The sequence below is a fragment of the Marmota flaviventris genome, assembly GCF_047511675.1.
Source record: "Marmota flaviventris isolate mMarFla1 chromosome 10 unlocalized genomic scaffold, mMarFla1.hap1 SUPER_10_unloc_1, whole genome shotgun sequence".
Taxonomy (NCBI): domain Eukaryota; kingdom Metazoa; phylum Chordata; class Mammalia; order Rodentia; family Sciuridae; genus Marmota; species Marmota flaviventris.
This window is the reverse complement of record NW_027287687.1, coordinates 326597-354253: the sequence shown is the minus strand read 5'-3', so window position 1 is coordinate 354253 and position 27657 is coordinate 326597. Positions and strand designations below refer to the sequence as shown.

The following is a 27657-nucleotide window of genomic DNA, read 5'->3' as shown; positions in this document are numbered from 1 at the left end:
CACAGTGCAAGGAACTTGGCCTAGAGGAGGGTGGTCCTGTAAGAGGCAGGGTCCCCACCCACGTGGAGTGCTGCTGCCTGCTCCTTCATGGCCAACCAGGGGCTTGGATTGAAGCTCAGCCTGACACTACTGTAGTTGTAGGGGATCCCACCCCGGCTGGGATCTGGGGTTCTCCAATGGCTGGGGCAATGGGGAAAGGGGTCCACAAGGGACAAGGATGGTGGCTGAGTCTCGAGCAAGCAGGGGTGGGGTCGGGAAGCCTGCCTGGTTGTCACTGCACTCCAGTCCCCGCCCCCGCCCCTGCTGAAGTCCCTTGGGACCTTGGATGAGCACCGCGTGGGTGCCGAGCTCTAGGGGTCCCCCTGCATGTCCCCAGGCCTACAGCCGCCCTGCATCCCCTGCGTCCTGCACAGGGTCCCATGACATCCCTCACCATTGCCACCAGTGTTCCCATGAATCATGTGACACTTAAGGCGCCAATCTGCCCATGGGCAGAGTGACGGCTCAATAACAGAAAGGAGCCCAGATGGATTGCAAATACCTTTCATCTCAGCATTTTGGAGGCTGAGGAGGGAGGATTGAAAGTTGGAGGCCAGCCTCAGCAACTTAGAGAGGCCCTGAGCAACTCAGTGAGAATATAAATATAAATATAAAAAGGGCTGGGGACGGGAGTCAGTGGGTAAGGGACCCTGGGTTCAGTACTTGTGCCAAAAAAAAGCCCTTCCTGTCCTCGGTTCTCACTCCCACAGGGGCCCCTGGGAGCCGGCAGGAAGCTGGGATTGATGGGCCACCAAATCCCTTGCTGGGAGGCACCCAAGAGCCTGGGCCCAGCTGTGACCACCTCAACCACTTCCAGGGACCAGTCCCCTTCACATAAACATCACAACCATTTTTCAGGCTCAAGCTGAAATGGCGCAAAAATTGGGGGTGCTGACATGGCCGCTAGATGGCGTGTCAGCGCAACAAGATGTGACAAATCCTCTGCTCCCGCCCGGGCTTTGTCCTGCCCCTAATGGATGGAGACACTGCCCACCTTGAGCGATGGGTCACTCATCAACACTTCCTCTGGGAGAAGAATTTGGTCATCAGGCCCTTCAGCCACCCCACCTGCCCACCCAGGGCCACCTCTGCCCAGAGCCAGTGGACCACCTTGCTGACACCTGAGGAGCAGGAATGAGAAGACCCCTCTGGTCACAAGGGCATCTCTGTCTCAACCCACAGCTGGGGCCTGCTGTCACTGCGGCCTCTGGCCTGCTCCTGGGAAAGGTTGGGGCCTGGGTCAGATGAGGGGCCTGGGCGAAACCTGCCCTTAGAAGTCAAATCTGAAGATGTGCAGCGACCTCCAAATACCCAGGACTCAAGTGAAGCCAGTTCCACGCACCAAGGGAGGTGCTGTGGCCCAGGGTGCTCTGGGCTCTCATGGCCAGTCGGCTTCCATCTTTTTCGGGGGGTATCAGGGATTGAACCCAGGGTCACTTAACCTCTGAGCCATATTCTCAGCCCTATTTTATATTCTATTTAGAGACAGGGTCTTGCTGAGTTGCTTAGGGCCCAGATAAATTGTTGAGGCTGGCCTCCAATTGTGATCCTCCTGCATCAGCCTCCAAAGCTGCTGGGATGACAGGCAGGCCCCACTGCACACGGCTTCTTGGAATTTTTTACAACCATGTGAGGCCTGGGTTCAATGGCCAGTGCCACAAGGGGGGAACTTAGAATTTTAGAACAGTTTTAGATTTGCAGAGCAGTGTATTCCTGTGTGTCACCCATCATCCTTTGTAGTTGGCACCTAGTCACCACCTGCACCACCATATTCCATTTTACCTGATGCCCCTTTTTCTGTTCTAAAATCCCAGCCAGGGGCCTTGGTATCCCATCTCTAGAGGCTTCTCTGGGCTGTGACCTTTTCTTCAATGGCCCTTGTTCTTGGTGACCTCAACAGTTTGGGGGAGGACACATAAGCTGCTCTGCTCATGTCCCTCAGCTGAGCTCATGGCCTGACTGGGACCCTAGGTGTGGGGAGTCCACCATACCCTTGTGTCTGCAGATGTGCTCGCTGTGGATGTGTCCAGTTGGCGTTGAGTGCCAACTCCTGGCTGGCTCGAGGGGACGCTTCAGACCAACATGGCCCTTTCTCTCCTGTCCACCTGTGGAGGGCAGTGTCCTGGGCCCAGTGGCTGCACATTTACCTCAGTGACTTGGAACCCGCAAGTAGCTGAGCCCAGCCCCCTGTTGACCAAGTTCCTGTGACATCAGCATGACTCGGGAACGTCACTGCGCACTGGGTGACAATGCAGAACGACTCTCTCTGGTTGCTCAGGCTCGTCCATCTGGGCCATTGAGAGCCTTCTGTTGGCTCCTGGTCCCTTCAGCATATCCCCATCACTGACCATCTCAGAGTTAGAGGGCCACTGCGTGAGTGGGAGGGGGCAGCCCCTGAAAGCTGGCCATTCCAGAAGGTTCCTCCCCAATAGGCCAAGCACAGTGTGCATGAGCACATGGAGGCGTTCCCCACACGGGCAAGACCTCAGATGCCAAGGTGTGGGGACATGGGACCGAGTGGATGAGGAGATGGTGGGCAGAGGTGGAGGTAAATCTCGGGATTCACACTGGCCCCACTGTCCCCTGCATCACAGTGAGCTTGTCCCAGGGCCTGACCTGAGAGAAATACCAACAGCACACAGTGGGGGACACAGAGGCACCCTTCCTGGGGACAGGGGCCAGAACTCACACCTTTGGCCTCGAGCCAGGCCATGTTGGAAGAAATATATATAACAATAGTAGATAATTAAGATATGGCCAGCTGGGTATGGTGGCCCACACCTGTCATCCCAGTGGCTTGGGAGGCTGAGGCAGGAGGATCGCTGGTTGGAGGCCAGCCTCTGCAACCCAGCAAGGCCCTGAGCAGCTCAGGGAGACCCTGTCTCTGAATAAAAATGTCCTTGTGTTTAATCCCAGTTATTCCTTGTCCCTAAAAACAGTTTAAAAGAGGGAGGGGGAGGGAGATGGAGGGGGAGGGGTGGTGTTGTCCAAATAACATTTAAGATTTTATTTAAAAACACCTCAGGGGAGGGAGGATTCCACTAAAGCAATCCCAAAAGTTATAATTTAAAAAATGCTCTTCAGACAGAACAGACAACATTTCAGACCTCACAGGTGAGGGGCAAGCCAGGCCTAGGCTATGCACGCTTCCCCTAGGGGGGACACAGTATCCCCTGGACTGCCACATGGGTTCCTTCATGGACTTGTCCTGCTGGTCAGCCAGGATCATAGCCGAGGATTTGGTGTCATACAAAAGGTCTTTGATCTCCTCCACATGCTCCTGCTCGATGCTGTTCTTCCCTTTGATCTTCGCCAGCAGGTTGGCTGGGGTCAGCAGCTTCACCAAGGACCTGCAGTGGACAGTCGGGCCATCAGTCAAGCCGGGCTCAGAGGAAGTCCCCTGCAGGTCCAAGGGCAGCAGGACTCTGCCAGCTGGGCCCCCTCCAGGCTCTGGCTGGTTGTTGTGGAGCCAGCAAAGGACAGAGCTTCCATGACTGGGAACATCACAGTCATAGCCCCATCAGAGAGGCCACCAGCATGACATAAGTGCTAGTCCTCACATCTTAACCCTAGTCTAGAAATTCCCCAAGCCTTGTACAGTGGCTTCCCAAGGGCTCTTGAGGCTGAGGCAGGAGGATAGCAAGTTGGAGGCCAGCCTCAGAAACTTAGTGAGGTCCTGAGCAACTCATTAAGATCTTGCCTCTAAATAAAGTGCAAAAAAGGGCTGAGGATGGGGCTCAGTGGTAGGGCGCCTGCCTAGCACTTGTGAGGCCCTGGATTTGCTCCTCAGCCCCATGTCACAATAAATCAACAAAATCAAGATCCGGGTGTGTCTTCAGCTCAGAGAGGTTAAAAGTCAGTGAAGCCACTACCCAGCCAAGGTGGCTTCAGCTGTAGGCTCAGCTGGACCCCAGGTACATGTGGTGAGTGAGGAAATGGGTCACAGGCCTCGCAGACTGTTGGGGACACCCTCCCTGGTCTGAGAGCCCACTGTCCTCATGCATCTTGACAGGAACCAGGACCCAGGGGAGGGGCTGAGCTGGCGAGGCCCCCACGGAGCCCAGGCTCTGGCTCTGTCCATCTCCTGTCCCAGAGGATGGTGTCAGGATCAGTGACCTCCTGCAGAGGGAGTGTTAACTTCAGGACAAGGGGGACCCCTCTTGTCAATCTGACTTTCACAAGCCACCTCAGCCACTCAGCAGTCTAGGCCACAGAGTCCCAGGACTTGTCACACCTGGAAAACCAGAGACAGCCTAAGCCCTGGGCAGCCTCCTCCTGGGCCCAAGAGGCCACCACCTCACCTCAGAGTGGTCTTGATGCCAGTCTCCCCCAGGTGGTTGAGCGCCTCCTCACTGATGTCGATCCCCTCCATATGGGCTCGGATCTTAATTATCGTTCAGAGGAGAAAAAAACATGATCAACAGTGACCAGACCCAAGGCACAGTGGCACACGCTTATAATCTCAGCATTAGGAGGGTGAGGCAGGTGGATCGCAGGGTGGAGGCCAGCCTCTGCAACTTAGCGAGACCCTGAGCAACTCAGTGAGACACTGTCTCTAAATAAAATAGAAAAATGGCTAGGGAGGGGGCTCAGGGGTTAAGTGACCCTGGGTTCAATCCCTGTACCAAAAAAAAAAAAAAAAGTGACAGGGCCCAAATGTCCCCTTTATATACAGTGCTTTAAAATGACTCTGTGCAGCATCTCATGCTGCTGGACTGGGGAGCAGGAGGCTGGCTGTATCCTCCAGAGGACCCGGGCCACCTGCACAGCCAGTGTCTGGCTCACTGACTAAATAGTACCTGGTGTCCCCCTCTGTCCCTGCACCCTGGCCCGCAAGGCTCCAGCCTCCTTCCGCAGCCTGGGACCGAGAGGAGCCATTTTTATTTGCCAGGTGAACGTGATAGTCCAATAAATCAGAAAGTGTCCCCAGGATCTGGCAGCCTGCATGGCATCAGTGGGGCCATGTCATCTGTCACGGTGACACCTGTCACTGTTCCCGCGGTGACTAGGTGATAAAGGCTGGGTAATCAGGTGGCGTGTGGTGTGGCCCAGATCACTGGGGCTTCAAGCCTCGTACACAACAGGGATTTGTCACTCTGGTAGCTCCATAAACATGGTCTCAAATAGTCCTGGCTTCAATTACAGCCATCAAAACACTACAAGGGTGGAGGCGCAGGGACCAGGGACACCCAGTCCTCCCTGCAGCCTTCATGAGAGGTGCTGGGACAGTCCAAGCCCGCCCACTGACTGTCCAGAGGGACAGAGCTAGGGATCCAGGGAGGCCGGGCATGCTGGGGCCTGCACACAGAAGAGGCCCTGCGAGACCAGCAAGGTGGGGTCCAGGTGACCAGGACAGCGTGCACCCCAGGAAGCGACCCTCTAAGCAGGCCACCACTGCTACAAGGTGCCCCAGCAATGCCCTTCAGCTGGGCTCAGAGAACAGGCCTGTCATCCCAGCACTTGGGAGGCCGGGGCAGGAGGATCCTGAGTTCAAAGCCAGTCTCAGAAAAAGTGAGGCCCTGAGTAGCTTAGTGAGACCCTGTCTCTGAATCAAAGTCAGAACAGGGCTGGGGACAGGCTCCGAGTCGAAGGTCCTGGTTCAGTCCCTGTTTTTTATTCTCTCCCTCAAACTGAACCAAAGGGGGTTAAAAGTGAGAACAGGCAAGACCCAGCGGAACGGAGGCTCTGGGACACTGGACAATGTCCCTGTAACCAACCCACCCTGCAGATAAGGGGACAGAGCCTCTGGGTAACAGGAGCTGCCCAGGGTGGTGAGGGGCTGGCAGTGAAGGCGGGAGCGGACAGCGGCAGGGGCACACCTGCTTCATCTCCTGCTGTGAGTAGAGCAGGGTGTGGGTGATCATCCCGCAGTCCAGCAGGTCCAGGGGGATCCTGTGGGGAGAGGGGATATCCTCGCTGCCTCTGTGAAGGCCAAGAGGAGTCCCATCACCTATGCTTGTCTGAGACAAGACACTGGACACTTGGAACTGGGAAGGGGGCACTGACAGCCACAGAGAGTGAGGGGGTGACCCAAGGAAAGCAGAGCCAGGGACAGGTAATATACTGACCCTCAAGTGGCCCCAGAGAACCCCTATTTGGTTGATTTTGTTTGGTGCTGGGAGGCTCCACCACGGAGCCCCAGATCCAGCCCTTTTTAATTTTTGTTTAGAGACAGGATCTCACTGGGTTGCTTAGGGCCTTGCTGATGCTGGCCTCCAACTCATGATCCTCTTGCCTCAGTCTCCTCAGCCTTCTGAGCCTCTGGAATTACAGGTGTATGCCACTGCTCCTGGCTGGACAATGATGTATTAAATATGAGGCCAAAAACACACACACAAAAAAAAAAAGCAAATAAACTGCAATTCTTGTTTTTTGTATATGTATGTGTTGCTGGTGCTGGAACCCAGGGCCTCGGGCATGCTGGGCAAGCACTCTACCACTGAGCCACATACACCTCCAGCACAATCAACTGGAATTTTAAGTCAAAATTCAGAACTCCTTTATGTCAAAGACCCTGTTCAATCACTGAAAAGACTCCTCAAAGAATAAAAGATACTTACACATCAAACACATGGAAAAGGTCTAGTATCCACAATATATAAAGAGCTCTTACAATTCAATAATAAGAAGATAACATGAATAAAAAAGGGCCAAACATACAAAGAGATATTTCTTCAAAGATATACAAATAGCCAGTAAAACACAAAAAATCCAGTCTCGCTGGTCCTTGGCAATTGCAAATCAAGTGAGAGGCCACCGCACACCCACCAGGACATCTACGGTGGACAGTAACAGATGTCAAGTGGCACGTGGAAAAACCAAGACCCTCAGACATTCCTGGTAGAAGTGTGGCAATAAAGCCATCCTTCTGGCAGTTCCTTGGAAGGTCAGAGGTGCCATGTGACACAGCAGCTCCACCCCTCCACACAGACACAAAAGAAAGAAACTGCAGTCCCCACACATCTGTGGCAGCGTCACTCCGACAGCCAAACCACCCAACATCAAGTGCACAGATCCATGAGCTGGTGAAGGCCCCATGCAGTGGGTGCTCCTCAGCCACGGGGGATTCAAGGGCCTGGAGGACAGGGGTGAAGCCTGTCAGTCACACCCCACCCACAGCCACAAAAGGCTAAGGGACAGAAAGCAGCCTCCCACTGCCTGAGGTCGGGGTGATGGATGGGACACAGCAGCAGAGGGGCTGTGAACAGCTAACGGGGATGGGGGTTGCAGCATTCTAAAACAGACTGTGGTGGCAGTTTTGCAATTTTGTAGACACACTAAGTGCTGCATCTCCAGAGGCTGTTTCAAAGCCTCACCTGGGACCAAGCCACAGGCTCCCACTGAGACCAGGCCACATCACTGCCTATGGCCTGACGCCTATGGCCTGGAGCTGGCCTAGCACGGGAGGCGCTGGGCTCCCTGCTTAGCCCCACACAGAAGGAAATGAGGAGGCCAAGGCTGCCATCCAGACTCACCACCTAAGACTTTTTAAAAAGACTGGATGATGCAGAGGCCCACCCCTGTCATCTCAGCAGCTTGGGAGGCTGAGGCAGGAGGATCGTAGCTGGAGGGCAGCCTCAGCAAAATCAAGGTGCTAAATAAGCAGCTCAGTGAGACTCTGTCTCTAAATGCATTGGGTGGGGGGTGGGCCTTGAAGCCAGGTGTTGCTGGGGCGGACAATTGCTGGCTCTGTACTGGGCAGGTCCCCAAGTCAGGGCAGTCCCACGGGCTCTCAGCACGTCCCACTGCCCCCGAGGGCCCACGTGGAAAGCCAGGAGAAGAAGCCCTCAGCCAACACTGTCCCTTCTCCCCCTGACCCTCATGAGTCCCGGGGTCAGACGTGGGTCTGCAAGGCAGGGAGCTGGAAGGTCCCCTTGGGAGCAGCCTGTGGGCAGCAGGTCAGGAGTCGCCCACAGTGTGCCCGTGTCCCAGATACTCCTCAGCCCCTGCCCCAACCCTATCTTGCCCAGAACCCCGGCTCCTGGCCCAGTCCAGCCTTGGTCACAGCCCAGCCTGCCTCTGGGCTGCGCACTCCCTGGACACCAGGTCACAGCCCCTGGTCCTGGGGTTGGGGGGCAGCAGCCATGTCCCTCAGGGCTGCTCAACCACGACCCAGGGACTAGGTACCAGAGTCCTGTTCTGGAGACCACGTGGCTCCATCCCCACAGGCAGATTCTCAGGTCAGAGCCACCTTCCCTTTGAGCTTTCTCTGTGGCTCAGAGCAGCACCCTCTGAAGACACCTTCTGGCCAGGCCAGGGATCCTGGGGGGGCTGTGAGCAGGGCTCCCCAGCAGGGGGGCCATATATCCATGTGGAGCCCTCGGCCAGCCAGGCGGGACCCAGATAGGGGACCCAGCGAGGGGACCCAGTGAGGGGGACCCAGTGAGGGGATCCAGTAAGGGGACCCAGTGAAGGGACTCCTACAGTAACAGGTGGTGGCTGCAGGGCCCCCAGCTCCTAATGCCACCCAGGGTGCCCTGAGCTCCCCCAGCAGCTGGCCAGGCTGACACCAGCTGTCCCTAAGGCTGCGGTAGGCACTTTCACCCTGATCTTGTTCAGTCACATCAGGGGACTTGGGGGGACCACACAATGCTGCCCATGAGCCTGGGTCATTGGCTCAGATCCCAAGGGCAAGGGAGAAGCCAGTGGCAGGGACCCGTGGGTTGCCTGGTGCTTTGGTCCCCTAGCTCCTGAGATGGGGCTTCTCATCGAGGGCCACTGAATTTCCCACTGTCTGTCACTCAGCAGCCAGTCTGGGCAAATGGGGGGTCATTTCTGGCTGCAGCTGTACTGAGACACTTGGACCACAGGGTTTTTTTTCTAATTCCTACCCCAGCATGCATTCTCAGGGACTCGTCCCCATGGCCCTCGGCTGCTGGGGTGGAAGAGGCCCTCCTGCCAACTGCGCTGAGCAGGCCCAGGCCCAGCTCCTGTTGAACCAGGAAGACAGAAAACCCTGAGGGCGCGACCTGCCCACTGAGCCGCTGGGTCTGAGGGGAGGCGGGGAGGCCTCCAGCACAGGGGCCCAGGGAGGAATGTCCCCCAGCTGTGGAGCAGATAGCAGGGCCACTGTGCTAAAGATGTGTCCAAGCCATTCTGCACCAGACCCCCTCTCCCCCGGCCTGGAGCAGCTATACTCAAAGGCAGGCTGAGGCCAGGCAAGTGCCAGAGGCCCCACTGTGTCTCCAGAAAGGTCTTACTGTCCTTACTGGTTTTGTTCCTGGAGAGACCTGCATTCTCCTCAGTGTTTAAAGCAGCTCAACTCACAGTAGCCAAGCTACAGAACCAGCCTAGGTGCCCCCCAGCAGATGGACAAATAAAGAAACTGTGGTCCCTATACACAGTGGAATATTACTCAGCCATAAAGAAGAATGAAATGATGGCATTTGAAGGTCAATGGATGGAGCTGGAGAGGATCGTGCTGAGTAAGTAAGCCAATTCCAAAAAACAAAGGCTAAGTGTCCTCTCTGACATGCAGATGCTGACTCATAATAGGGGAGAAGAGAAGAGAATTTCATTGGATGAGACAAAGGGACGGGATGGGAGGGACTGGGAGAGACAGGGGGATGAATGGACGTCACTTTCCCATGTTCATATAGGAACACAACCAGGGACACCCCACAGCAGGGTAAGCCAAGGAATGAAAATCACACCCCTTGTAGGTGACATGTGGGATGCATGCTGCTGTCATAGGGAGCTAAGAAGAAGAAATTCAGAGACAAACCTCTGTTCCCACCTATGACAAGGGACAAGGTGCGATGTCATTCAGTGTCCTCATTAAAGATGAAGTAGGCTCTGCTGGCCTCTGGGAGCCAGTGTGAGGATGCTGACACTCAGGTCACCAGAGTGGCCCCACCTCCTCAGGCCTTTGCTCCCCATAGGAATGTCGAGCCTCAGAAGCCCGTGGAGACCCTGCCCATCAGGGACAGGTCAGGTGCAGCCTTCAGTCCCCCTGATGTCTCCTCCCAGGAGCAACATGCACTCCCTTCATTCCATCCTGACTTGTGACATCATGGGTGGGGACAGACCTGGGGAGCAGAGACAGCCGGCAGCACCTACCTGATAACACAATTGCCTCCGTTGGAGGCAAAAATCACGATGGGGGTGATGGAAGATTCCAGAGCTTGGTACAGGGAGGTGAAGCCCTCGATGTCCAGCATATGCACCTCGTCCATGAACAGCATGCTGAGGACCAGCTCGGACACTCCCTGGTTGATATACTTGTTCACCACCTTGTTGATCTCGCCTCGGACAGGGTCCCAGCCAGTGGGGAAAATGTCACCTGCTCTATTCTCCCCACCTCAATTCCCTCCAGACCCAACCCTGCAGCCTGATTCTCATACTGGCTCTCGGACATATTATTATGGGGTTATTATATGCATAACCCCAGCAGCCTGGGAGGTTGAGGCAGGAGGATTGCAAATTGGAGGCCAGCCTCAGCAACTTAGTGAGGCCCTGAGCAACTCAGTTGTGACCCTGTCTCTGAATAAAATACAGAATAGGGCTGGGGACGGGGCTCAGGGGTCAAGAGCCACTGAGTTGAATCCCTGTACCCTCATCTAGAAAAAAAGAAAACAGGCATCATTTCCCCAAAATGCCACATAAAGCCTTCTGTGGAGCTGTATGGGGTGCAGTGTCCAGGAGCTGCCCCATCTAGCCCAAAGCCTGATGCCAAGACACTCCACTTGGGAGCCCCAGGGAGATGTGTTTTCATACGCAGATTCTCCTCTGCTGCACTCAGTCAAGGAGCCCTTTTCAGGCCCTGTGTGATAATGCTCAGGTTAATGAACTTTCCATCAAGTGAAGTTAGAATCCTCTCCCCAGGAAACCTGAGCAAGAAGGGTCAGAGCAGGCCCAGCCTCGGCCCCAGAACCATCAGCCCCTGCAGAACAGCAGACCCACCTCAGGTCCTAGCCCTCACCTTCCAAACCAGCACGCCCTGTCATCAGGATGGAGCTGTTCCCAAAGAACCAGGATCTGAGGCCTGTCCTCACCCAGAGCCATGGTGCAGGGCTGTCAAAACCAACTTCAGAGATGGATCTGCTATTGGCAACTCACGGAGGAGCTTAGGCTGCTGCAAAGCCTCAAGGCAACAGTGGATTCATGTTGAACTTACATTTTCAGGGAGTAAAGTGGTAATGCGCCCGAGAAGGACATAAAATTGGGGAAGAGCCAGGCGCAATGGCACATGCCTGTCATCCCAGCAGCTGGGGAGGCTGAGGCAGGAGGATCACAAGTTGGAGGCCAGCCTCAGCAACCTAGCAAGGGCCTAAGCAACTCAGCCAGGCCCTGTCTCTAAATAAAAAATAAGAGTGCTGGGATGGTGCTCAGTGGTCGAGGGCCCCCAAGTTCAATCACCAGTATAAAAAAAAATAGTCCACAAAGGAGCAAGGAAGACCCACTGCCTGGTGTCAAAATTGGTACCTTTCTGGGACCTCAAAGGAAGCAGATGCTGGCCTCAGCGGGGCCAGGGCACACAGTGTGGTCACGGCTTCTAAAGGGAGTGAAGACTCAGAGCCGCTCAGTGGGGTGCGCTTAGAGCCAGGAGCACGTCAGAGGCAGGGCCTCAACTCGGCTCCGGTCTCAGGCTTTGCCACGTGTCCTCCCTGTGATCTCTGTCTTCTTTGGCTTTATCAACTTGCCCATATGGACAGGACGTCTTGTCGCCCCTGTAGGAGAGGACTTTCTAAGGCAGCTACCAAAGCCCATCCTCCTGCCTCCTTTGGGTCCCTGATGTCACTCAACTTGGAATCCTGAGGTGGACAGGCCCAGCACAGCTCCCCTGGAAAGGATGAGGGGCTCCTGAACTCAGAGGGATCCCCTCAAGGTTTCCCCTGACCTGCAAGAATCAAGCAGAGTCGTGCGTGGTGGCACGTGTCTTTAAAAATCCTGGCAATTTGGGAGGCTGAGACAGGAGGACTGCAAGTTAGAGGCCAGCCACAGAAACTTAGTGAGGTCCTGAGCAACTCAGCAAGACCCTGTCTCTAAATAAAATATAAAAAAGGCTGCGGACGGGGCTCCATGTGTAAGCACCCCTGGGGTTTAAGCTTCAGTACAAAAACAAACAAACAAACAAAAAAAAAAAAAAAAAAAAAAACCTCCGGCCAGATAGGAAGAATCTCCAATCCCAAGAGTCTCTGGTCTCTCCCGGGCAAAGCTCCAAGGGACAAAAAGCAAAATCAGATTCCCAGCAGAAAGCCTGTTCCTGGTTGGGAGGAGGAGGCCCCATCAGGATGAAGAGCAAACCTGACTCTCTGTCCAGCAGGGCCCAGAGCAGCGCCAGCTGGGAGCTGGAGGACTCGGGGCTTGGGCTCTGCAAAGGCCAGAGCCTCCGTGAGGCTGTCTGAAGCCCTGTGAAAGCTCCCGCCAGAAACCCCCAGCCCGGGGTGGAGAGCAGCCCCCAGCAGGCTGGCAGGCAGCCAGGGGCAGACAATGCCCAGAGATCAGCCGTGACAGCATCTGGACATTGGGACAAAGGGGCCAAAACTCATGTTGTGCTCATTGCTGAGCCTCCCAGAGGGCCGCCAGGAGGACAGCACAGCCCTGGCCACTGGTTCCCAGGGCCTTGGGCATGCTCTGGACCAGCAGGGCCTGTCCCTGGTGCCTGGTGTGGGCCACATCCAGGTCATGCAATGTCCCGTCCTAGATGACCTCCTTCTTCTTGTGCATGTTGCCCTTGGGCAGGGCATGTCCTCCTTGGTCTCCAGGGTGAACTCTGTGGCCTAGGAGTCGCACCTGCCCTGCCTCTGCCAGCAGACCATGGGGCACCGGACCGCACAGAGCTCAGTGACAGAAAGGTCCCTGCTGCCCACTGAGGGCCCCCAACGGTGCCCTCCACCTGATCCCCGCAGCCTGGTGCCACGCTGGGCTCACAGACCCACCTGGGCAACCCTTGAGACTTTCTGGAAGATTCTCTCCCCTTTCTTTTCACTCCTGATAAAGGAGCATCCAGGGGACTCACTGGAGCCGGGGGCCCAGGCTCTTCTAGGTGGTGATTTATGGGTGACACGAGACCTTAGACTCATCCATGAACCAGGGAGGTGCAGCCACCGTGGGACACAGCAGCAGATAGAGGAGGAGCCACCTGGTGCTCTCCCTAGGCTCAGGACTCAGGGAGGGACACCAGGGAGATAAGGAAAGATGGAACACTCAGCCTGGTGCAGCAGGAAGGGATGAAGGCTGTCTGGTCCCTGTCCCCCACAGGGTTTGGGTCTTGAACACTCTGCCTGCTGAAGTCACAAGGAGAGGAAGACAGAGAAAAGCCAAGGTGACTTAGGTAAAGGGACAGCTGCTTACATTCCCCCACCCATCCCCGCTGAGCAAAGTGACGTCCTGGTCACCCAGGTCTCCCTCTGGCAGACCCTCAGTCGTGGAGCTGTCTCTGGGGAGCATACCTTCACAGCCCCGCTGTTGGCCTCCATGTAGATGACGTCCCTGGCCTCCACTCACTTCTGAAGACTTTCAAAAATGCTGGGGTTCAGCAAAAACCAAACCAAACCAGACAAAGGGGGACTCAGACCACCATGATGCATGTTCCAGTTCCTTCTGACCCCGGGGGAAGGCACCTTTCTCTAAGAGACCTGAGGGGCCAGGCACAGCAGTGCACACCTGTCATCCCAGGGACTCAGGAGGCTGAGGCAGGAGGATCACCAAGTTGGAGGCCAGCCTCAGCAACTTAGCAAGGGGAGACTCTCTCAAAACAATATAAAGCAAAATAAAAAGGGCAGGCTTCTGGCTCCCTGCTTAAGCACTATGGGTTCAGTTCACAGGACTAAACACAAGAGAGAGACAGACAGACAGACAGACACCTGAGGTAGCCAGTGACAGTAGGAGTGGGGGGTATGAGGGTATGTGGCAGGACACAAGAGCCTGGACTTGGGGGCTAGCACACCAGGAGGTGAATCTGAGGGTGACTGTCTGCCTGCAGGGGACAAGAGAAGGTCACCACTACTCCTCTTTGTCTTGACTTCAGGGGATGCAAAGTGGTAGGAGCATTCTCACAGGGACCCAGCTGCCCTTAGAGGGGACATATGTCCATGGCCATGCCCCATGGCACCCGCCAGGAGCACAACTACAGCTCCAGCCCTTGGGTTAGGGACATCAGAGCTTCCTGCTTAGCCACTTGAGGCTGCATTTGACGTGGCCCATGATTCCGGCTCTCTGGGCCTTGGTCTCCTCCTCTATGTGACAGTACCCAGAAGCACCCACAGAGGAGTCCAGCTCAGAAGGGGAAACAAAAGTTGGAATCCCCTCAAACTGTCTGGGTCAGGAGGCTGAGGAAGGAGGATCACCAAGGTGGAGGCCAGTCTAGACCACATAGCTAGGCCCTGGGGCTGGGGCACAGCTCAGTGGCAGAGCGCTAGTTCACTATGGCCAGGGCCCTGGGTTTGAGCCCCAGGACCACAAAAAAGAAAATCCTAGCACCTCTGGCCCCCGGGGCTGTGCACATACATCTCAGGGTGATACTGCTATATGGGGCCTTGCTCTTCCCCAGGGGTGTGCACTGGGCAAGGACAGCAGCCTCTGCAGGACCCAGCTGGCAGACAGGTCCTGAGGCTGAGCTTCCAGAGCAGCTGCTACAGACAGCCACCCTGTGGAAACACACCTGAGCTCTGTCCCAGACAGAGTCCAGAGTCAAAGGGGGGTGGCAGTGGGCACGACACAGCCTAACATCCACTGCAGGGCTCCCTCGGCAGGAGGGGGCCCCCAAAAGGCCAATCTAGAAACAAAGTCGGTATGTGGTGGCCAAAGGCCAGGGGGAGGGAGAGCAGGTGGCCATTCATGGGAATGAGGTCCCTTGGAAGGTCACCTTTGTTTTGGAAGACAATTTTACTCTTCTCCATTAGGCTCTTTTTTTGAGACGCTGGTCAAAGCAGACCGATGGATGGCTCAAGTTTCCACTGTGTTCCTGTGTCCTCTCTCCAACGTGAAAGAGGACAATTTTTCTCTTTTCCTCTCAGGCACTTTTATACCATTGATTTTCCAGATGAACTGGCTCAAGGTGTCATTCCTGAGAAAGGGCCACCTTCTCAGAACCTCATTAATCCAGGGTGGACAGGATGTGATGAGGGATTAAAGAGAGAGAGAGAGAGGTTTGCGGAGCCAAGCTCCTGAGATGAATGTTAGACCAGGACGCAAGAAAAGACCACTGACTCCAATTAAAATCTAATTAAAGCAAGCTTATTATTTTGACCGGCCAGGCTGCCTTTCCCTCCCCAAACCGCGGGAACAAGACAGCAACCCCACCTTTCCTACAGCCCAGCTTTATAGCCCAGAAAGTTACACAAAGGGGGGTTACAGATGACGGAACTCTGACGAGCATCACACTAATGGTAGTTTACATTTTTTTTTTTTTGCTGGCCCCAACATCAGAATTTATGAGGACCATTAGAGCCTCAGAGAGGGTTGTTGTCTGGCCAGGGAAGGCCAATATTTGTGAGGTGTCACTAAGTTTCAGAGAGGACTGCTATCTGGTCAGAGAGCCAGGCATGGGTGAGTTCAAGGCACGGGCAGGCCTTCCAAGCAGTTTCAGAATTTGCAGTAATTTATAGTAAAGCCAAAATTATCTTTTTATGGCTTTGTGGCAATATGCCTCCCAATTTTAAGAAAAGATCAGGTTGGGTCTATCAATGAAGGCCTGTTGGAAAACAGAAAAATAGCCCTTGGGGGAAGTGATATTTTAATGATCTCCATACAGCAGTGACCAAGAAACTACCTCAGAGAATCAAAGAACCATAAAATTATAAAAGGGGGAAAGATGGAGAGATTCTATGGTGGATGGAGAGTGGTCTAGAGATGAAAAACTGAGCCCCAGAGAGCTCAGAGGACTCACAGGGGTCACCGAGCACCAGAGGACTTGCAGTCACCCTGCCCCTCAGCCAGCAGTGGACACAGGATGACTGTGGAGCCTCTTCCTGAGCCTGAGGCCTTGATCTCGAAAACAGGGAAAATTAGATTCACAGTGCCTGCACACACGGGCACACAGCTGCCAGGAGCCACAGGTAAAATACCTCCCCAAGCCCCCAGCAGGGGACCTATCTATGTAGCAGGGGACAGGTACAGAGCTAGTGTGAGTCAATCATAACAACAGTGGATGAGTAAAAACATTATGAAAAAGAAAGAAAAAAGAAACAAAATTATGTCCACTTTGACTTTTGGGGGAGGTGAGGGGGCAGTATTGGGAATTGAACCGAGGGGTGACTTACACCTGAGCCCCATCCCAAGCCACATTTTTTTATCTTATTTAGAGACAGGCTCTCCCTGAGCTGCTCAGGGCCCTGACTAAGTTGATGAGGCTGGCCTCCACCTTGTGATCCTCCTGCCTCAGCCTCCTGAGCGGCTGGGATGGCAGGTGTGCTCCACTGTGCCTGGCTGGCCAATGGTCATCATGTGGGTGACGAGATGGCAGAAGCAATTTCTTGACTTAACCACACAACTCCCAGGAGCAATGAGAAAAGAAAGAGCTACCTCATGAAGGGACCTATGTCAAAGCCCTCTATGTCCCTTTATACTACACAGTGTTATCCTGAGTGTCCCATATGGCATCAGCAGTGCAGAGGCCAAGGAAAAAGGGACACAGAGGTCACACCACCTGCCCAGTGCCACAGTGCTGAGGACAAGGCTCAGGACGGACTCCCCTTGAGCTGCTTGTTGCTCTTGGCTGCCTTGAGCCCTATGATCACGAGGCTGATGGTCTTGCCATAGCCGCCCATGGGGTTCTCAGTCTCACATGGTGTCAGCTTGGTCACCTCCCCCTCGTAGACCTCCTTGGCCTCCTTTATCCGCAGCCCTGAGTGGGACCGCCAATGGGGACACAGTGAGAAATGGGACCATCCTTCTCTCCACATCCATCCCCTCCCCACCAACAACCTTCTTACCTCAAACTGCCACAGCACAAGAACTGACAAGTCACCCTCCAGTACAACCCAGAGACACCATCACGAGTGGAGAGCAACACTACAGGGAGCGGTGGCCCATGCCTGTCATCCCAGCTCGGGAGGCCAAGGCAGGATTACGGTGAGCTGGAGACCAGCCTCAGCAACTCAGTGAGGCCCTGATCAACTCAGTGAGACCCTGTCTCCAAATAAATTCAAAACAGGGAAGGGGGGGTGGCTCAGTGGTTAGGTGCTCCGGGTTCAATCCCTGGTGCCCCACCTCAAAAAAAAAAAAAGGAGAGCTGAGGACCACTGCTCTCCTTACAAATGAGGAGACCACAAAGGACTTCTGCTGGCAGGTGGCCATCGGGCTCCCTGTGAGCTGATATGGAAATGTCCCAAAGGCAGAGACATGGCCACAGGATCAGACACTCAGGCCACTTCCCACTGTTCAAGGGGGGCGTTATCTTATCACACCATCCCTTGCCTTCTCTTCTCCAGAAACCCAAACAGGACAAGAACACTCAAGACAGGAAGCTAAAGGCCAGTTCTCCTCTGTCTGTGATCCACCTGAGAGCCTATAAATGGGGCTTTTAGAAAACACCCAAAAGAGAAGCCACATTCTGTGTTTGATGAACTAAATTCCCAGCTCCCGAACCCCAAGACAAACTTCCCAAACAAAGCCCAGAGCAGCTGTGCACACCTCGAGTCCCAGCAGCTCAGAGGCTGAGGCTGGAGGATCATGGGTTAGAGGCCAGCCTCCACAACACTGAGGCCCTGAGCAACTCAGGGAGACACTGACTCTAAATAAAATGCAAAATAGGGCTGGGGATGGGGCTCACGGTTTGAGGGCCCCTGAGTTAAATCCGTGGTACAAAAAAAAAAAAAGAAAAAAGAAATTTCCCAGAAAACATGAAGGTATCAGAAAACTCTGTCAAGCTTGGAAAATTCTGGGCTTTTAAGCCTACTTTGATTTTTTTAATAGAACATTTTCTATTCTTCAAAGAGGAAATTCCTCCAAATGGAATGCCTGCCCATACTTACTGTCAGGGGACAGTGACATGAAATTTCTCCAGGAGGGGAAGGAAGGCATCCCCATCTTTCAGCCACTCATATTTGTCTAGAAGTTTCTCGGTGGTGACCAGAAGACAGGGGAAGGCCCTGTGGACCATGGGCCCAGCTGGTGGCCAAGAGAGGGGCTGCAGGCGCTGTCTCTGGCCACGACAGCACAAAGGACATGGGTTTTATCTACTGGCTTGGGTTTCTAAGTCCCTGACAGAGTCCTTTATCACATTAAGGGAGTGGCATACATGGGGACAGCTGACCCTCTCTCCCTCCCTCTGCAGCTTCTCAGGAAGTCAAAGGTGCAGGGACAGAAGGCTCCTGTATGAGGGGAGGTTACAGCTTGCCCTTTCATTCTGTGGCAGGATCTAGAAATTTCTCTCACCTGCTGCCATCAAAAGCACCTGCTGTGTCCCCCACCACCCCACCCCAGGGGCCACTACCATCAAATGTGCCTGGTGACCTCTACTTTTTCAAGTTTTAAAGCATTTCAGTTCCCGCTGAGCCATTGAAACACAAGCAACTGTGTGAAGGCCAGTTTTATCAGGTTTTTGTCTCACAAAAATGGGGTTTTTAATTTTTTTTTAAGTTGTAGATGGACACAATTTCTTTATTTTTTTTTTATTTTTATTCTTATGTGGTGCTGAGGATTGAACCCAGGGCCCTACACATGCTAGGTGGGTGCTCTACCACTGAGCCCCTGCTCCAGCCCAGAAAAATGGTGTTTTTTTTTTTTAATTTAAGTTCTTAAAAATAATAATGTTCAGGTATTTGAAAGGTTGTATTTTTTGGTTCTTTTTGGTACCAGGAATGGAATTCAGGGGCCCTAAACCCCTGAGCCCCATCCCCAGTCCCTTTTATATTTTATTTAGAGACAAGGACTCACTGAGTTGTTCAGGGTCTGGCTAAGTTGCTGAGGCTGGCCTCCCACTTGCTATCCTCCTGCCTCAGCCTCCTGAGCTATTGGAATATGGTTCATATATTTAATTAATGAGTTAAATAAAGTCACTGGCACATGTTTAAATAAGGAAAAGAAAGCCAGGCACCATAGCACACATCTGTAGCCATAGTTACTCAGCATACTGAGGCAAGAGGAAGGTTTAAACCCAGGAGTTCCAGGACTGCCTGGGAAACATAGTGAGACCCTTAAAAATAGGAAATGAAAAGGGAAAAGAAAAAGAAAAATGAAGAAAAAACAATAGAGAGAAAAATTTTAAATGTAAAACCCAGGTGTGATTGTATACACGTATAATCTCAGAAGCTTAGGAGGCTGAGGCAGGAAGATTGAGAGTTGGAGGCCAGTATCAGCAACTTTGTGAGACCCTGTCTCTAAAAGAAATATAAAAAGAGCTGGGGATGGGGCTCAGGGGTTAAATGTCCCTGGGTTCAATCCAATCCCTGGTACTAAAAAATAAAAATAAAAAGCCTAAGTTCAATGTGACACAAAGCTTAGCTTCGGGGCAGAAGTTCAGAATTAGAAATCTTCAGTTCAGCATTATTGTCACACAGGGGCTGGGGATGGCTCAGAGGCCATAGTCCCAAAAGAGAGAGAAAGGGAGAGAGAGAGAGAGAGAGAGAGAGAGAGAGAGAGAGAGAGAGAGAGAGAGAGACCCATAGTTGAGTGATTACAGGGACCTGCTGGGGAAGATCAAGAGGCAGAGTCAGTCCCCCAGAGAGGCACCACAGGAAGACAGAGTGCCAGCCACCAGGAAATCAGATGGCTGTGGGGGGTAAAGAGGGTCCCATGACATCTCTCCACTTCCAAATGCTGCACCCTCCCACTGCATTTTCTTTCTTTCAGCATTAAACCAAAAGCTCCCCAAGTAGTCTTAGTCTTTTTATTTATTTATTTATTTATTTATTTATTTATTTATTATTTATTTATCTGGGTACCAGGGATGGAACCCAGGGGCCCTTGACCACCGAGCCCCATCCCCAGCCCTTTTTAACTTTTATTTAGAGACAGAGTCTTGCTGAGTTGCTCAGGGCCTCACTAAATTGCTGAGGCTGGCCTCCAACTTGTGATCCTCCTACCTCAGCCTCCCAAGCTGCTGGGATGGCTGGCTACTCTTGACTGTCTTGTCAACAGCCTCAAAAGAACACGAGCATTTTTAAGATGAAAGGATTCAAATAACTGGAGAAGCAACAGCCATCTGTCACTCCGACGTGACACTCACCGATGGCCCTGTGGAAGTACTTCATCAGCACCTCTGTCTTCTTGATCTCCATGGAGTAAACTTTGCTCCCCACCATGGGGCAGAAAGGCACCTTACTCCCCAGCTCCTGAGCAATCACCAGGGCCAGGGCTGTCTACAAGGCAAGAAAGGAAAGGTTTTCATTTTATAGTCTTGGAAACATAATTCAAAGCCATGTATAAAAAATTTATTCAAGGGGCTGGGGATGTGGCTCAAGTGGTAGCAGGCTTGCCTGGCATGCGTGCAGCCCGGGTTTGATCCTCAGCACCACATACAAACAAAGATGTTGTGCCCGCCGATAACTAAAAAATAAATATTAAAAAAAATTATTCAAGAGGCTGAACATGGTGTCACACACTTGTGATCCCTGAGTCTCAGGAGGCTGAGGCAGGAGGATGTCAAGGTGGAGGCCAGCCTTAGCCACTTAGCAAGGCCCTGAGCAACTCAGTGAGACCTTGTCTCTAAATAAAATATAAAAGGGTTGGGGATAGGGCTCATGGGGTAAGCGCCCCTGGGTTCAATCCCTGGGACCAAAATGAATAAATAAATAAATAACACTAACAAATCAGGAAGGCTTTATTACATGACCTTCATTTTATGTTAAAAGGCTAGCAAATAGTGGATGATACATGAAGCCAAATCTGGAGGAGTGGGTTGGTCTGCACAAGCTCCCCCTGACTGTGCCCTATGGTCAACTATAAATTGATGCTCAGTACCCTAACTTCGGTTGGCAGATGCTAAAGAGAACCAGATGGAACAGACATCTCATCAAATAACAAGTTATGGAAAGCAAATGCTCTCAAGTGGGCCCAGGACTGGGAAATGACATGGCCTCTGAGTGCCATTTTATCCTTCCTCATCTCAAAACAAGAATGAGGTCAGACCCCAGGTGTGCAGGCCACACAGAGCCTCCTGAGTTGCTAAGGGCCTAACTAAGTTGCTGAGGCTGGCCTCCAACTTTTGATCCTCTTGCCTCAGCCTCCCAAGCTGCTGAGACAAGGCCAACTGTCTCAGTTGTCCCAGGGAAGTTTCCTCTTAGATTTTCTTTTCAATGCCCTTTTGGTGACACCTCTGAGCAGCCGACCTGGGGGACAATCAGCGAACACTGTTGGAAAAAATCCACTAGCCCATGGGGCAGAGGCTGGTTCTAGTTTTGATATTCTCTCTGTTTTCCAGTGTGGTCTTGAACACACAGTAGTACTAATGCTGCATGACTTCACCTGGTGAATTAAAATACTGTTTAGATTACAAGGAGCCAACTCGCTGCCCACAGGATGGTTTGGTTGGGACCACGTAGTCTTAGATGTGCCTTTAAACTTGGCTTTTTTTTGGGGGGAATTGAACCCAGGGACACTCAACCCCTGAGCCCCATCCCCAGCCCTATAGGGTATTTTATTTAGAGACAGGGTCTCCCTGAGTTGCTGAGGGACTCACTTTTACTGAGGCTGGCCTCAAACTTGTTATTCTCCTGCCTCAGCCTCCCGAGCCAGCCACTGGGATTAAAGGCATGTGCCACTGTAAGGGTCCGGCAAATGTCGGAGGAAGAGACCACCAAGAGACCAGCTCATGCAACAGCAAAAGGGGATTTATTGAGGATCCAATCCAGCGCGCTGGGGCTCCAGGCTCACTCAACAAGGGAGAACGGCCCAGAGCCCCGAGCAGGGGTTGAGAAGTGCTTAAGTACACTTTTTGGGGAGGGCGGGGGCTTTGCATACATCAGAGCAAATCATCATGAGGCGCGGGAAAATCGAACAACAACTCTTGAACATGATTAGTACATTCATTGGCGGGAACAGGTCTGGCAGGAAGCGGGGGTACATTCAAACTGATTAGTTTGGGCCCTGAATGCCTACGTGCCAAACTGCACAGGGTCGAGGTTATTTATCCACTGGACAGTCCCGGGAATTGTTTTAACAGCTACAGGAATTTCAGGTTTTGGGTGTAGCATAGGAACTTAACAATACCTGGTCCTTTACATTTTAACTCAGGCTTTGCAGCTTATAAACTTTACAACACCAGGTCTTTTACACTTTAACTTCAATTTCTTTTACTCTTACACCACTGTGCCCAGCTCTTGCCATTTTTTGAACCCTAGGAACTTTCGTGTAGAAATCTAGCTATTTGGTTTCTTTTGAGAAACCTGATCTGGACACAGTGGCCCTCTTTTAGTGACAGGGCACCACATCCTTGGGCTTGAGCCAGTCACATTGCTTACCTCACTGCCCGAATGCTTAGGCACCTGAGTTTGGAAGCCCAAAGCATGCGTTCTAATAGCAAAGGGAAAATGTCTAGGACAGAAGACAGAGGGATGCAATTCCAACACCATGAGGCCCAGGGGAGGCCACAGGCGGCTCTGCCCACCTGTTTTATTTTAATGGTTCTGGGAACGAAACCCAGAGGCTTGTATGTGCCAGGAAGCTGCTCCACCACTGAGCCCCAGGCCCAGCATTTTTTTTATTTAGAGATAGGGTCTCACTGAGCTGCTGAGGCTGGCCTCCACCTTGAGATCCTCCTGCCTCAGCCTCCCGAGTTGCTGGGTTTACAAGTGTGAGCCACTGTGCCTGGTTTTCATGTCCACCTTCTACCCAGAATGTCTCTTCCCTGTTCTTTCACAGTCCCCATCTCCCCATTCTCAGTTTCCAGTGTCAAAGACAGTGACCATGTCCCACTGAACACCATCTCTGCCTCCCTCCACCTAATACTGAAGGGGTGACCATTACCCTTCCATTCAAATAGGACCAAGACTTGGTTAAGAATGGCTCCATTTCTGTCCAGCTTTCTCCAATTAAAAAGCTTATGGAAGGGGCTGGGCTGGGGCTGGGGCTGGGGCTCAGTGTTGGAGCACTCACTGTTAGACCAGGATGCAAGAAAAGACCACTGACTCCAATTAAAATCTAATTAAAGCAAGCTTATTATTTTGACCGGCCAGGCTGCCTCTCCCTCCCCAAAATGGTAGGAACAAGACAGCAACCCCACCTTTCCTACAGCCCAGCTTTATAGCCCAGAAAGTTACACAAAAGGGGGGTTACAGATAACAGAACTCTGACAAGCATCACACTAATGGTAGTTTACATTTTTTTTTTTTTTTGCTGGCCCCAACATCAGAATTTATGAGGACCATTAGAGCCTCAGAGAGGATCGTTGTCTGGCCAGGGAAGGCCAATATTTATGAGGTGTCACTAAAGTTTCAGAGAGGGCTGCTTTCTGGTCAGAGAGCCAGGCATGGGTGAGTTCAAGGCACGGGCAGGCATTCCAAGCAGGTTCAGAATTTGCAGTAATTTATAGTAAAGCCAAAATTATCTTTTCATGGCTTTGTGGCAAGATGGCTCCCAATTTTAATAAAAGATCAGGTTGGGTCTATCATCACCTAGCATGTGCAGGGCCCTGGGTTTCATCCTCAGCACCACATAAAAATAAATAAAAGGTATTGTGTCCAACTGCAACTAAAAAATATATATTATTAAAAAAAAAAACTCATGGAAGAAAAGCACATATACCTACCATTTCCTATGGAGCTCTATAGATCTCACTGATCTTCCCATAGTTTGTCATATTGAAAGTCTAACTTGTATTTTTTTTAATATTTTAATATTATCAGGCCTCCCAGCTGATCAATCAATACCCACGAAGATGCATCCCAGACCTCTATGTTGTCTATTTTTGAACAGGGTCGCATGATTTATATTTATTTTTAATTTTTTTTTCCTTTGGAACAAGTTTAATTTTGTTCCAGCCCTAAATTAGGGGAAGAACATAAATCTTAAAAAATGCTCAAAAATCAAGCCATTATAAAGTTAAGCACTCCTCCCCTTAGCAATAAATATTGAACTGTTATAGGTGACTGAACAAATATAACTGATTTAGGTATGGATGGATACAACACAATGCCTTTATCTTTATGTGGTTCTGAGGATCCAACCCGGGTTCCGCTCATGCTAGGCGAGCCCTCTACTGCTGAGCCACAATCCCAGCTCACTAACTTGTATTTTATGGATTAAGAAACTGAGAGCTGGGTGTGGGGGTGCACACCTGTCATCCCAGCAGCTTGGGAGGCTGAAGTGGGAGGATGGCTAGTTGGAGGCCAGCCTCAGCAACTTAGCAAGGCCCTAAGCAACTCAGGGAGTCCTTGTCTCTAAATAAAATATAAAAAGGGCTGGGGATGGGGCTCGGGGTTAAGCATCTCTGAGTTAGATCCCTGGTAGACCCCCCCAAAAAAAAAAGGATTTCTCAGTCTTTCCTCTGTTTTTGGGGACAGCCTTGCAGTGCAGGTTGCTTGGCAGCATTGCTGGCCTCTAACACTAGAGTACCCCCACCATGTTTTGAAAACCACAAGAGATGACTCTCCAGATACTGGCTAATATCTTCTGGGGGGCAAAACCAGCCCAGGTTGAAAATCGATGCAGAGCTAATCTCACCTAGCTGGACTTCCAGAAAGAGCACACAGAATAGGAACAGGGATTCAGAGCTGGTGAGTGTCCACACCAAGACACCAAACAGTGACACTCAGAAAGCCCTGTAGACATCAAGAAAGGGAAATCAGGGGAGGGTGCCCTATACAAAAGTACCTCCAAAACATCCAGAAAGAAAGATTCCAACCCAGAAAATCAGACTTCTTAAGAGCCACACTGGAAGACAAAAAGTACCAAATAACACTGAGAAAAACAGCACTTAAGGAAACAGCTATCATGCTGGTGCTGTGGCACAGGCCTGTCATCCCAGGGGCTCGAGAGGCTGAAGCAGGAGGATCACGAGTTGGAGGCCAGCCTCAGCAAAAGTGAAGCCCTAAGCAACTAAGTGAGACTCTGTCTCTAAATAAAATGGAAAAAGAACTGAGGATGGGGCTCAGGGTTCGAGAGCTCCTGGGTTCGATTCATGGGGTTCAATTCTTAGTAAGCCCCCCCCAAAAAAAAATGGAATATGACTTGGAATAGCTAATGTTCCTGTAAGTGCACACTGTATGGCATTCCAGCCTCAAAAACCTTCCCCCAGACACAGGACTTCTTCATCCACCATCAGTCACCAACACAACACACCCTGGCAAATCCACATGTACAACTTCAAAATTAGAATTCAAGCTTTTATTTCACAGCTGATTGTGTTTCTGCTTTTGAAAAGTCAGGAGCCTGCCCCAGACCTCCCAGATGATCAATCAATACCCACCATGACACAGCCCAGACCTTTAAGGTGTTTATTTTTGAACAGGGTCACATTAAGTCACTTAGAGCCTGGTAAAACTGCTGAGGCTGACCTCCAACATGTGATCCTTTTGTCTCAGCATCCAGAGTCACTGAGATGACAGGCAAGGGCCACCACACCTGGTAAGAGCCCACTTCTTTACATACAAGAGCACAGGCTCCAACTCTCCTGTGCCAAGAGGCCCTTCCAGAGAACAAGCCATGCCCAGACCAGGAGTTCTGGGAAGCCTTAGGATCTGGTCAATCCCCTTGTATATCCCAACAAGCTCCACTGTGTGTCCGTTTTGTCCCCTGGAAAGCCCAACTGTGAAAGGGAATTATCAAACCCTCTGCCCAATTCCAGCATTTAAAATCAGTCAGCAGTTTGAAGCTCAGACTCAATTGAGCCATTTTGTGCCATCAGGAGACTTCCTGTTTCTCTGCCCAGAAAACACTAGAAGCCCCTTGAAGATCAAAAGCACGTTTCTGTTATTTGTCAATCAAGCCCATAGCCAAAATAGTGGTGGGCGAAGTTTGCATTCGAAAAAATACTGGCTGACTCATTTTTACCCCTCCAATAATGTGCCACAGAAGATTTTTAAATATTTTTTAATTGTGTATGGACATAATATCTTTCTTTTAATTTTTTAGATATTTATTTTTTAGTTGTAGTTGGACACAATAACTTTATTTCACTTATTTATTTTTATGTGGTGCTGAGGATCGAACCCAGGGTCCCACACGTGCGAGGTGAGTACTCTACTACTGAGCCACAGCCACAGCCCATCACAAATTTTTATGAGGCCCTGGACCAACAGACACGGATTTTCAGCTGGGTGCGGTGGTGCACACCTATAATCCTACTGCTCAGGAGGCTGAGGCAGGAGGATCACAAGTTGGAGGCCAGCCTCAGCAACTTAGCAAGGCCCTCAGCAACTTTAGTGAGACCCTGGCTCTAAATAAAATACAAAAAAGGGAAGTGACTCAGTGGCTGAGTGCCCCCAAGTTCAATCACTGATTTAAAAAAAAAAGAAAGAAAGAAAAGGAAAAAAAAGAAAAGAAGAGATGCATTTTCCAAGCAAAGGAGACTTGAAAGAGTTCAAGGACCATCCCAATGACCAGACCCCTCTCAGGACTTTCCCCCCTCTCTGGCCAGGATGATTTTCATTCTAGAAGTATGAGTTTGAGATCAGATTCCTTTCTTAAACAAACATGTGACCCAGGTCGCTAAACAAAGACTAGTTAAGATGTAAATTCCATTTGGCTTCATGAGGATCCAAGTGAGGATCCTCCTCTTGGGCAGCAGAAATCAATGAGAACACAAGGACATTTCCAGTCCCCAGAGGTCCCGCCCACAGCACAGCTCTTCCTGCCATCTTCTTGCTTTTGATGAACTCTACTATGACACCACATGCCTGCAGCACAGATGGGAGAAATGGTCACTATTACTGTGTTTCAGTGGGGAAAAAAATGCAGTCCCTGGTCCAAATGATACACAGACTCGTCCAACCAACCCTGAGCACCAGCACCCTCCAGGCACAGCTCTGGGTGCCCCGACAGTGGAGGCAAGAGAGAAAAGTCCGCCGGGCACAGTGGCCCACACCTGTGATCCCAGGGACTCGGGAGGCTGAGGCAGGAGGATGTCAGTTCAAAACCAGCCTCAGCCAAAGTGAGGCCCTGAGCAACTCAGAGAGACCCTGTCTCTAAATAAAATGCAAAATAGGGCTGGGGAGGGGCTCAGGGGTCTAGGGCTCCGGAGTTCAATCCCTGGCAACCCCCACCCCAAACAAAGAGACATAGACAAGAAACCAGAGGTGTTGAGGGCCACAGCCTAGTAGGGATGACTCATGACATTCTGCCAGAAGGGAGTGGTGGTTGAGAGGTGATGCCAGCGAGCCATTGAGATGATGATGGTTATGTTAAGCTGTGTATTCAGTTGTATATGGACCCCTGCTGTGGGGCAATAGGGTGGCTCAAGGAATAGGGCGGCTCCAGGAAGAGGGTGGTTCCTGCTGCCTCCAGAGCCTGCTAATTGGAGTTCCCTTGGAGTTGGGGGGGGTTCCGAGTGGGGTAGGCACGGAACCCGGGGGACAGCAGAGAGAGTTCCTGGGGAGTGTGCATGGATTGCTGGTGGAGTTCTGGCAATAAAGTTAAAGTTTCCTGTTTGAACATACAAGTGCTTTGTGGCAGCTCAGTGATTTGTGCCCAGCCAGGCTGCGGCACAGAGGATTTTCTTTGGCCCTTTCTATTAATAGGAGTCTCCGAGGCCACAGTCACAAGCTCATATAAATTGCAGGTTTCTGTAGCTGCTCT

General features: G+C 51.8%; 1 pseudogene; it reads right to left on the bottom strand.

Annotated features, from left to right (window-relative positions):
* Positions 1 to 20: 20 nt before the first annotated feature.
* On the bottom strand, positions 21 to 26753 carry LOC114078805 (ruvB-like 1; annotated as a pseudogene).
* Positions 26754 to 27657: the final 904 nt, after the last annotated feature.